Source organism: Talpa europaea, assembly GCF_964194135.1.
Source record: "Talpa europaea genome assembly, chromosome: 4".
NCBI classification, from domain to species: domain Eukaryota; kingdom Metazoa; phylum Chordata; class Mammalia; order Eulipotyphla; family Talpidae; genus Talpa; species Talpa europaea.
The window spans coordinates 60399209-60411388 of record NC_140070.1 but is presented as its reverse complement, the minus strand read 5'-3'; the positions used below and the strand labels follow the sequence as shown (position 1 = coordinate 60411388).

The window sequence follows — 12180 nt, the reverse complement described above, 5'->3', positions numbered from 1 at the left end:
TTTTTTGGAGTGGGGATTTAGTTGTAATGAAATTTCAGAGTTTCTGGTTGTCTGGGAAGGTCCTTATTCTTTCTTCATAGAGGAATGAAAGCTTTGTGGGATAGAGTATTCTTGGTTGGCATTTGTTGTCTTGGAGTCTGTTGACTATGACCCTCCACTCTCTCCTTGCCCGTAGTGTTTCTTCGGAGAAGTCTGATGTCAGTCTGATTGGTTTTCCTTTGTTTGTTATCTGTTTCTTCCCTCTTGTCAGCTTCATTATTTTTTCATTGTTTTGGATTCTTGGGAGCTTTACTATTATGTGTCTTGCTGTATTTTTCCTTTCGTCATGGAAGTTTGGTGTTCTTGCTTCTTTTATGTCTATTTTCAGCTCCTTCATGTTTGGAAAGTTCTCTTCTTTTATTTTCTTGAATATTTTCTCTGTTCCTAGGTCTCTCTCCTCTCCTGGGATTCCTATAACTCTTATATTTCCTTTCCTCATGGAGTCAGATAGTTCCCTAAGTCTTTCTTCGGTCTTTTCCTTCGTACTTCTCTTTCCTTTTCTGTTTTGGTTCTTTTTATTTCTGTGTCTTTAAGAGTACTTATTCTTTCTTCCATTTCATCTATTCTGCTTTCATTGCTTTTCCCAGAGTTCTTTAGCGCCTGCATTAATTATTTGTTCTTCTGCATTTCTTTTACTTCCTCTTTAGGGACTCAATTTCATTCTTCTGATCATTGATTATTTTTCCCTTATCATTGTTTTCCTTTATGACTTTGTCAGTTTTTTATTCATGGCAATTTTAAATTCTCTTTTTGGAAGTCTCAGAAGTTCTTCCAAGTCACTGTCGTTGCAATCTGGTGGGTGGTTTTCTTTTTGTGGTGTGTCTTTTTCCTGAGGAGTTGCTGGGTTGCATATAGTTATTCTTCTCCCTGCTGCTTGTTTTCTAATTTGCCATATGTGTTGGGACACTGTGCCGCTGGTACTGGCCAGTATCTTTTTGGTGTGTTCTTTGTGGGGTTTTGGAAACTGGCGGTCCAAAAGAGTCAAATACTGTTATGCCAGAAGTCTAGTGAGGCAGTGGTACTTTGAGTATGTTAATGGTCGTTGTCACAGAATATTTTCTCCTTCTGTTTTTAATTCCAAAGGTGTGTTTTGAAGTCCCACAAACTTCCCTGGAGGTGGGGCAGCTGGATTGCACTCTGGGTTCCAATAAAACTGTATCCCCCTCTGGACTCCAACTTCCTGCCAGGTGGAACCAGGCTTGTGGGGGCCTTCAGCTCACCTCTGACTGCGCAGGGAACCTTCTCCCCCTGGCTCCATGGTGAGCCTTCTGCCAGTTTCAAGCAGTCTTTATTGAAGAAAGGTCCCTGTTCTAAAATGGCGATATGGAGACACACTCCCCTGTGAGCCCGGTCTGCCCTGGCCGTGGGTGCCAGCTCCCCCTCTAGGCTTGGACTGCTGGCCAGAAGGGGCCTGGTGTGGGTGAACTTCCCAGCTCACCTCTGGCTCCACTAGGAGCCTTCTGCCAATTTCAAGCAGTCTTTATTGAAGAAAGGTCCCTCTTCTAAATTGGCAATGCGGGGACGTACTCTCGTAGTGTACGTACATCTCGTAGTGTACGTAGTGTCATTTAATGTAATGAAAAATTGATACCTTAAGTGGAAAAAACAAAAACTATAAATATATGTGCAGTACAATACCATTTACATGAAATTTGAAATGCAGAGAAATATCTATGCAGTAAAAAGACTGGAGATTTATAACAACATACCAAAATATTAACAGTGATTTCCCCTGAGTGGGAAAATTATCTTTCCGTCCTTCCTCCCTTCTTCCCTTCCTAGGTTAATGCAGAAAAGGAAGTAGAATAGAGACGAATTAGAATTATAAGTTAATTATCTTCATTTTAAAATATACATTAACATGTTTAAAATGCTAAAATGTATTTTTCCCCTTAGGCAATCTCTTTTAACAGCTTTGTGTATTTAATTAAATAATTTTCATAAGCTAATATATGTGTATATTTACATGTTCATGTACTTTCTTTTCTTTCTTTGCACAAATGCTAACATAATAAATCATTTGGCACCTTTATTAACAACTTACCTTGAAGTTTTCCACATTTATCATTATATAGACTGCCTTCATTACTCTATACTTGTTTAGTGTTCTAGTGTCTGAATGTACTATAAAATATGAATATACCACAACATATGTTTATATGCACATGTGCACATATTTATAGGTTGAATTCTTAGAATGAAATCGGTGACTGAAGGGTATGGGAATTTAAATTCTGGGATTTCTTTTTGTCCTAGGGATTATACCAATTTTTATACTCGCTGAAAATATGTGAGGGTCTCTTTTTCCACAAGCACACCCACTTGCCCATGTTTTTTTTTTTTTTAAAGATTTATTTATTTATGCATACAAGAGCTGGGGTACAGGCCAGAGATGCAGGGGGGAGGATGAGAGGATTAACCAGAGACAGAGTGGGGAACAGAACAGGCAGACTGACTGAAATACACTGCTGAGGGGAGCAGTGGATGAGACAGGAGAGGTCTGCCTCGCCATGGGGGTTGCTCTCTGGCTGGCTGGGGATTGAACTCGTGCTGCAGAGGCTGCAGATTGCTTCATAGTGTGGTGCTTAACCCCTTGCACCACCAGGGGGGCTCCCCTTACCCATGCTTTTTAACATTTGCCAATCTGTTGGCAAAAATATGGCCCTGTGGTTTTAATTAATTAAATTTATTTTATGAATAAGTATATTCTAGCATTAATTTAAAAAGATATCTAGATTGTTGTTTTCTAGTTCTACATTAATAGAAGATATTAAAAGAATAAGGTTCTGTTGGGCATGGGTAAATGAACAACCAGGGTATGGGTGACAGATGGATAGGAGGTGGCAAACACACAACATGAGTACTGCTCCCACCCCCATGTCAATAATCCATTATATTTTGTTTTGTTTCTGAGCATAAACTGATCCTCAGAATCCTTCTCAACACAACTCTAGAATGTTATTATTTAATCAAAAAAGACACATTAGCTTGTAGTTTTGTTAAACTTGTTTTAGATAGTACAGCTAATTAAAATAAAGGGACAAAAATGGAACTATGTCAACCCACATGATAACCAATTTGAAAAGAGAATTATTTCATGAATCTCTGCAGAATGCTCTGTGTCACAGAAACAGTTTGACTTTTTTTTTTCTTTTTTTCACAGAATTATTAGAACTACACTAAGATCCTGTAATACGGTGTAGCTGGCTTGCTAGGGTAACTTTCATGGACTGATTTCTTAACTGGTTTTGCCAGTCTACCCTCCTTAAGAACTTTCCCTTTACTTCCCAAATAAAACACTTGCAACCAATTCTTGTTTCAGGTGTCTTCTGGAAACCCAAACTATGGTATAAACTTTATGTTATCTAATTTTCATAACACTCTGCGAGGTTGATGTTAAAAAATTGATTCTATAAGCAAATAAACAGAGCTAAGTAACTGAATCAAGATGCATAATGACAACTGAAGTTTTTTTAAATTTTTTATTTTAACATTTATAATTTTTAAATTTTTAAAACAATGTTTGCTTTCCCCCATCCCATCAGATTGAGTCCTTATAGAGTTTTCTTTCCCAAGACACCCATGCACCATCGCCACTGTCATCTATGCTCCTCCCTCCCTCCTTCTGATCCCTCTCCTGCCTCCCCCCCTGCAGTATGTCTCTGCTTTATAATGGTCTGTTTTTGCTTTGTTGTGTTTTGTACTGTTATTATTATTATTATTTTTTACACTGATGTCTTATTTGGTTTCCCCATATTCCTGTTATAAATAAAACCATCAGATAGTTTTCTTTTTCCTTCTGGCTTATTTCACTGAGCATAATTCCTTCTAGCTCCATGCACGTGCTGCTAATGGCATTAGTTTATCTTTTTTGATTGCTGAATAATATTCCATTGTGTATATGTACCACATCTTCTTGATTCAGTCATCTATTTTTGGGCATTTGGGTTGTTTCCAGGTTTTACCTAGTATAAATAGTGCTGCAATAAACATAGGTGTATAGGTGCTCTTTTGAATCATTTTTTTTTTGGTCCTTTGGGTAGATCCCTAGTAGTGGAATTGCCGGATTGCATGGTAGCTCCATTTTTAGTATACTAAGGAAACTCCAGACAGCTTTCCACAGTGGTTGGCCCAGTTTGCACCAGCAATGTAGGAGAGTTCCTTTTTCACTGCATCCTTGCCAGCATTTGTTGTTGCTTTTTTTTTTTTTTTTGATATGTGCCATTCTTACTGGTGTAAGGTAGTATCTCAGTGTGGTTTTGATTCATTCAGGTTTGTTTATTTGCCTCATAATCACTTGCCGTATTTGTTGCTCAGTATAATAGCCATTATCTAACGTGAGAAGGTGGAAATCTGGGTCAAGACCCAACTGAAAAGCAAGACTTGAGAGTGTTCATATGCCTGCTTTCATACTACTTTCTGTTTTAATTTTTCATCATAAACTTCACAAATATATAGTTGATGTAATTCTATGGAGACATTAAACATCGTAAGATGTGTATCTTTTTTAAAAAGTGTTGTTAAATGAGTGACTTAAAAGAGAAAGAATGGCACCCACACACTTTCAGACTATACTAAAAGTATAATAATCAAAAAGAATGGTATGGAACAAAAAAAGATAGAATAACTTAGAATTAACTTATATGGATAATTAATCTACAACAGAGGAGTCAGGAAAACATACTGGAGCAAGGAAAGTCTCTTCAACAAGTGGTGCTGGGAAAACTGCATGGCTGCATGCAAAAAATGAAACTATGCCACTATTTCACACAAACATGAAAATCAACTCAAAATGAATAAAAAACTTGGATGTAAGACCTGAAGTCATAAAATACATAAAAGAAAACACAGGCAAAACATTCCATGACATAGGTTTCAGTGATAATTTTGTAGATTTGCCTCTAGCAGTAAGGAAAGGAAGAATGCAGCACTATTTCCAATAACCAACATATGGAAACCTAAGTTACCAAGAGCAGAGATGTGGATTAAGATGTGGTATATTTACACAATGGAACACTACTCAGCAGTAAAAAAGATGAACTCTTGTACTTTGTGGTAAATGAATAGTGCTGGGAACAAGTCAGAAGAAAGACAAATACTTCATCGTTTCACACATATGTGGGGTGGGGGGGAAAGAAAACAAGTGGCCAGTAAGAAACAAGTCAAAAACAAATGCCAGAAATCTGAATATAAAGAAAATCAGGGAAGGGAGGGTATAGAAGAAAAAGGATGGGAACACAATGGACTATGAAGAAGGACTATGAGTGCATTGGTGGTGGCTGTGTTGTAGTTATAAATACCTGAAAAAGTGAGCTCCTATATTTCTGAATGATATTGTGTGGTGTAAGCCAATGTTACCTTAGTTTAATAAAATATATAGAAAGAGAATCATTACTATGTTGAAAAGATGGAGAAAAAACAGTTGGAAGATCATTCAGAGTCTTCCAGGATATGTATACTCATCAGTGGTGCCCCAGGATGAACCCATTGTAGAACATAAGTATTTCTTGATGGTGTGTTTGCATTTTCAAAAACTCCATTTGTTATCTTATGTTACTGAGAGGACATCAGTATCTGATGGAACTGACTTGATTAATTAAATTAACAAGAGCCTGGCTGAAAAACCTGGTTGCCAACTAATTTTAAGTGGGAAAAAAATAGATTTTCAAGGGTTTGAAAAATTCATGTTCATGGTCAGTATATTCACTCACTTATGGGAAAGTCTGACTGGAATGTCAAATTATTGTAGAAAAGTTGCTTGGTAAAAAAGTCAAAATTAAGGGGAGTTGTTTCACCTTAATGAGAAATGTCATTACAAAGAAGCAAACGAAGCTGAAATGACTTAGATAAAATTTATCTTCTTTGAAGCTCAAAGTATACATTTTCAATTGAATTTTTAAAATATCTTTTTAATACATTCTAGTGATAATGTGCAAGTTCTGATGGGAAAGTCACTTCTAAATTATATTCTAAAGGGCATTTGTAACTGATTTATTTGCTAGAGCCAGCTCTTTTGGTCTGAATTCTAGTGTGGCTTAACTCTCATTTCTTTTATGACAAAGTCCTTCCAGTACAATTAAGAGAGGTTGAGGGGAGAAATCAAATACTGTACAAAAATGAACTCTGATGTAAGGAAATAAATAAATTTAATTATTAAAAAAAAGATTTCCCTCATAATGTTGCTCAAGCAGCTTTCAATTTAAACATTGTTGTCTAGTTCCTCTGCCAATAAACTTTACCTTTTTGTTGTTTGGATCACAGTGTCACACAGACTGAATGCTTTGGAAATGTTGAAATACTTCACTAATGTAGTTGCAATGTATCAGCTCAATTTCACAGGTACTTAATACATCACTAGCAAACAATGACTGAAGGACAAGATTGGGAACTGAAAGACAAGATTTCTGCCTTGTGGATTCTCCACCAATTTCTTGATTTTAAGAATCAAGTTAAGGAGGGATATTGAATGCAGAATTTCCCATATTTTCTATGGACAGAATTTTGAGGGTTTTATGTTATAATAGGATTTATTAGTAATATTAGATTTATCAAGAACAACATAGCTTGTTCTTTCATTTTAATCTTTTTATCTTTAACATGTATTTCAGTATCTGGTTGAGAATAAGTTTTCAAAGACAATTCTGCATGGATTTCTCACATTCTATTCATCTTTGAATGGAGGCAACAACTAGGTTTGTTCTGCACTATTTGTCAAGGATGTTTGTCTAACAAGCTCCCTTAGATGAGTAAGGAAATGACTCCTCTAAGATCAATGACCAGGCACACTCACTGTTCAGTACGAAAGACCTGGCTCAGAGTTCCTCTCAATTGCTGACACTAGCTATTGCTTCTTTTGTAACAAAGTCCAGGAGTTCCATGACTTCTGCCAACGTCTGTGAAAGTGTGGTGTTGTGCAACCATCCCAGGCCAAGTAGGTTCATTGTCAGTTCTTGCAGACAAAAAGAGAATTTTGGAGCCTGTTGGTGGGTTTTTCAGGCCTTTAATGATGAAACAGGGGCCTGTATATACAGATAGGCAGAAAGAAACTGAGATGAAGAAAAGCAACTGACCCTTCTAGCACCCTTCTCACTGTTTTGTGACCATGGTCAAACAACTGATAGATGCATTGTTGTGAGTACTGAGCCCATCTGTTTTTTTATTAGATGTCCAAAGGATGGAAAACATAACATTTTAAGGTTATGGGCTGTCTTTTTGGAAGGCAAAAAATTAGTCTGATTAACTCATTTTCCTTACATGTGGCAAGCTAACTTGTTAAACTTGTAAGTAGGGTAAAATCACATACCCTCCCCAGTTGAACATGCTCAAGAAATGTTAATCGAATGAATTTGTTAAAAAAAATGTTTTGGGGCCTTAGCCTTCTGACTAATGAACAGTTACCTAAGAGAAAACCTGAGATGTCTTTGCAGGGAGTTATTTCACAATGTATTTTCATTAAAGTACCAGTGTGTGTAAGTCCTCCTGTGTTTATTTTAGATATCAGTATTGACTTTAAAATGTTGGCAGCAATGTGTTTGGACTTGGCTAAGCACTAAATTGTGTGATGGGAACGGATTAAGCATTGCAGGATCATATAGGAACTACAGACTTTGAAGTTTCTACTTGTTTCTGCGTCATTGTCTCCGATGGAAGAAGCCATAGATTTGATACACAGAGCTGAAGTTTTATTCTCTCTTACTTAAAATAACAAGGATAAATGAAATCATGTTTTCATTTGGAACAAAAAAATACAAATTTTGGTGTATATTTTTCCATTTGATTGAGAAGTAGATTTGTGTTTCACTTTTAGAGAGACATAGCTGAACCTGGAAACCCTGTACCAAAAGGAAGTAACCCCACCTTTCTGCAGATAGATGACCTACCTGCCACCTGGCTCCTCCTGTTAACAATGACTCAATAGTCTGAAGCAAAGGGTTGGTGCCAGGCACATAGGGATCCAGGGAAAAAAACGCTTTCCAAAGGGAAACAGGTAATTCAAGGTCAATTACCATAGATAACTGTCTTAGAAATTACAAGGCAAGTCAAGTGGGATTAAGAGCTAGGATCCAAGAGACATAAATTTGCTTTTAGTCTCATCACTTTTTCTGTAATCCCTGACAAATCATTTGATCTTTCAGAGTTTCAGTTCCCTAGTTGTAAAATGGTTACTATAATAACCTTCTCTGCTATGTCATAACATCATTTGAGCATCAAATGAACAACTTCATTCTTGCCAATAAATTCAACAATCATTTATTCCTCTTCCCAACATTTTGATTGAGAAGTGCTTTAAAATCATAAAGGTCAATGATTGTTCTATTTCTTTGAAGAATGACATTGAAATTTTGATTGGAATAGCATTGAATCTGTATATTGCTTTTGGTAGGATGGCCGTTTTCATAATGTTTATTCTTCCAATCCATGAGCAGGGGATGTCTTTCCATTTCTTTGTGTCTTCTTCTATTTCTTTTAACAGTGTTTTCTATGTATAGGTCCTTTACCTCTTTTGTTAGATATTCCCAAGTATTTGATTTTTTTTGTTTTGATAATAAAAGGGATTTTTTTTATTTCTCCTTCTCAAAAACCCCGAATAGCAAAAGCTCTCCTGAAAAAAAAGAAGGGAATGGAGGCATCACACTCCCAGATTTCAAACTATACTACAAAGCCATAAACATCAAAACTGCATGGTATTGGAACAAGAACAGACACACAGACCAACGGAATAGAATAGAAAATCCAGAAATAAACCCACAGATTTATGGTCAACTAATATTTGACAAAGGAGAAAAGAATATGCACTGGAGCAAAGAAAGTTTGTTCAATAAATGGTGCTGGGAAAAGTGGGTCACTACATGCAAAAGAATGAAGCTTGACCACTACCTGACACCATACACAAAAATCAACTCAAAATGGATTAAAGAACTAGACATAAGACCTGAAACCGGGCCTCCCCAGTGACGCAGCGGTTGAGCGCTGGGTTGCGAAGCTGCCAGCAGCCTCTGCAGCGCCGGTTCGATCCCCGGCTGCTCCCCAGCCACTGGAGGAGGGTCCCACATGGCGCGCAGACCTCTCCTGCTGCCCGCTGCTCCCCTCAGCAGTGTACGTCGGTCCTTCTGCCTGCTTTGCTCCCCGCTCTGGCTCTGATGAATTCTCTCACCCTCCCATGCTTCTGACTGTACCCAGTGCATATATAAACAAAACAAACAAATGAATAAATAAATAAATAAATAAAACATGCCTCTATTAAAAAAAAAATTAAAAAAAAAAAGACCTGAAACCATAAAACACATAGAAGGAAATATAGGCGAAACACTATGTGATATGCACCTCAAAGACATCTTTACAGACACATCACCCAAAGCAGTGATAGTGAAAGCAAAGATAAACAGCTGGGACTACATCAAATTAAAGAGTTTCTGCACAGCAAAAGAGACAATAACCATATCAAAGAGAAACCCCACCAACTGGGAGAACATTTTTGCACACAACACTAATGATAAAGAACTGATCACAAAAATCTGCAGAGTTGAAGAGACTCACAACAACAAAGAAAATAATCCTGTCAAAAAATGGGCAGAAGAGCTAAAAAGAAACTTCTCTCAAGAAGAAACGCAAATGGCCAACAGGCATATGAAAAAATGTTCAACATCACTTGTAATCAGGGAAATGCAAATCAAAACTACCATGAGATAGCATCTCACACCAGTGAGAATGGCACATATTAAAAAAACTAGCAACAACAAATGTTGGTGAGGATGTGGAGAAAAAGGAACTCTCCTGCACTGCTGGTGGGAGTGCAAACTGGTCCAACCACTATGGAGAGCTGTGTGGAGATTTCTGGACCTACTAAACATAGAGCTTCCATATGATCCAGCAATTCCACTCCTAGGTATTTACCCAAAGGACACAGAAACATCAATTCCAAAGAGCACCTGCACCCCTATGTTTATAGCAGCACAATTTACGATCGCTAAGCTTTGGAAACAACCCAAATGCCCAAAAATAGATGACTGGATCAAGAAGATGTGGTACATATACACCATGGAATATTACTCAGCATTCAAAAAAGATAAACACATGCAATTTGCAGCAACATGGATGGTGCTGGAAGGGATCATGCTCAGCAAAATAAGCCAGAAAGAAAAAGAAAAATACTGGATGGTCTCACTCATAGCAGGAATCTAGAAAACTTAAATAAAGGGGCCTCTCTGGTGGCGCAGCGGTTGAGCACTGGGTTGCGAAGCTGCCCGCAGCCTTTGCAGCACCAGTTCGATCCTCTGTCTCCGGGTGAGGGTCCCACATGGCGCCCAGACCTCTCCTGCCGCCCGCTGCTCCCCTCAGCAGTGTGTTTCATCAGTCTGCCTGCTCTGCTCTCCACTCTGACTCTGGTGAATTCTTTCACCCTCCCACAATTCTGACTGTACCCAGTGCTTGTATAAATAAATAAATAAATCTTTAAAAAAAAAAAAAAACTTAAATAATGGACCAGGAAAATGAATAAGAAAGTGAAAATCAAAATCAACAAAAAACTATGAACCAGAGACACTCTATGTGGGGGGTGGGGGTGGGGACCAGGAGGAGAGGGATGGGGTCAAAATAAGGGGGTTGCAATTGTATGGGGAATATAAAAATAAAATTTATTTTTAAAAAAACATAAAGGTCTACATAAATGGAGATATTGTTATCGAAGAGTATACCTACCACGTTTCTTGTCAGTTTTGTTTCACTATTTTGCACTGTGCAAATGTCAGTGACCGGAATCAAGCAAATATATATGAATGCTAGGGACATAGGATTGAAATATTTAGATCGTGGCAAATCCAACTCATTTTGGGGGAAATTTCTAAATGACAGACTGAATCAAATCAATCAAAACCAAAGCAGAATCAAATCAGTATTTGATAGAGTTACACAAATTTTCTTCAGATGCTTTAGATTTTCTAAAAGAAGCTAAAACTTTGGCAACAAATCTTTACCCAGTTTGCCCCAGTTAGACCCTGAATGGGATAAAGAAAGTCTGTGTATGGGCCTCCCCAGTAGCACAGAGGTTGAGCGCTGGGTTGAAAAGCTGCCCGCAGCCTCTGCAGCACCGGTTCGATACCCAGCTGCCAGGCGAGGGTCCCACATGGTGAGCAGACCTCTCCTACCACCCGCTGCTCCCCTCAGCTGTGTGCTTCGTTGGTCTGCCTGCTCTGCTCTCTGCTCTCTGCTCTGGCTCTGATGAATTCTCTCACCCTCCCGAACCTCTGACTGTACCCAGTGCTTATATAAATAAATAAATAAATCTTTAAAAAAAAAAGTCTGTGTAACAGCTTTCCAATTTTGTTATGAATAATCTCCCTGGGTGGTGTAGAAAGATGCCTCCTGATTCTAATAGTGGAGGGATTATTTACAGAGGGAACTGGTTTTTGTGGTAGCAAGTCACAGTTGCTATGATGAAAAAGTTTTTTTTTTTTTTTAAGATTTATTTATTTTTATAAAGAGCTGGGGCACAGGCCAGAGGCACAGAAGGGAGAGAGGATTCACCAGAGACAGAGCTGGAAACATAACAGGCAGACAGACTGAAATACACTGCTGAGAGGAGCAGCAGGCAAGACAGGAGAGGTCTGCCGTGCCATGTGGGTATCTCCCTGGCCAGCCAGGAATTGAACCCATGCTGCAGAGGCTGTGGACAGCTTCACAGAGCTATGCTCAACATGCTGTGCTGTGGGGAGGCCCCAAAAAGTTATGGTTTGACAGAAAATGGGAGAATAGTTAACACAACATTAATTTTTTAGTTCTATGGTATGGCATAACACTATAATATTGAAAAAAGTTTTCATGGAAATAGGGAATAAAATTCACAAATATTCATACAGATATTTACAAAAGTCACAGAAGGGAAATAAATCTTTTTATAATTTAATTAACAATATGCAGAAATATATTCACTTTCTTTTAACACCCACCCTTAAATGTGATCTATACATGCCCTTATGTAAAACTTGAATGATACTGAGCAAAGTAGAAATGCAACAATTTCCAGAGGAACATTTTGAATTCTTCAAATTTCATCTTTCTTTACAATCATCAATAAATGAATTATTGCCATTTTATGGTGTTGTCATCATAAGATGTAATCATCAATTTTACATTCTTTTGAGA

General features: G+C 37.8%; 1 pseudogene across 1 annotated transcript in view; it reads left to right on the top strand.

The window, feature by feature from the left end:
* The window catches only part of LOC311170234 (sorting nexin-2-like), an 82597-nt pseudogene that overhangs the window by 42903 nt on the left and 27514 nt on the right, over positions 1-12180 (top strand). The window lies entirely within an intron of this gene.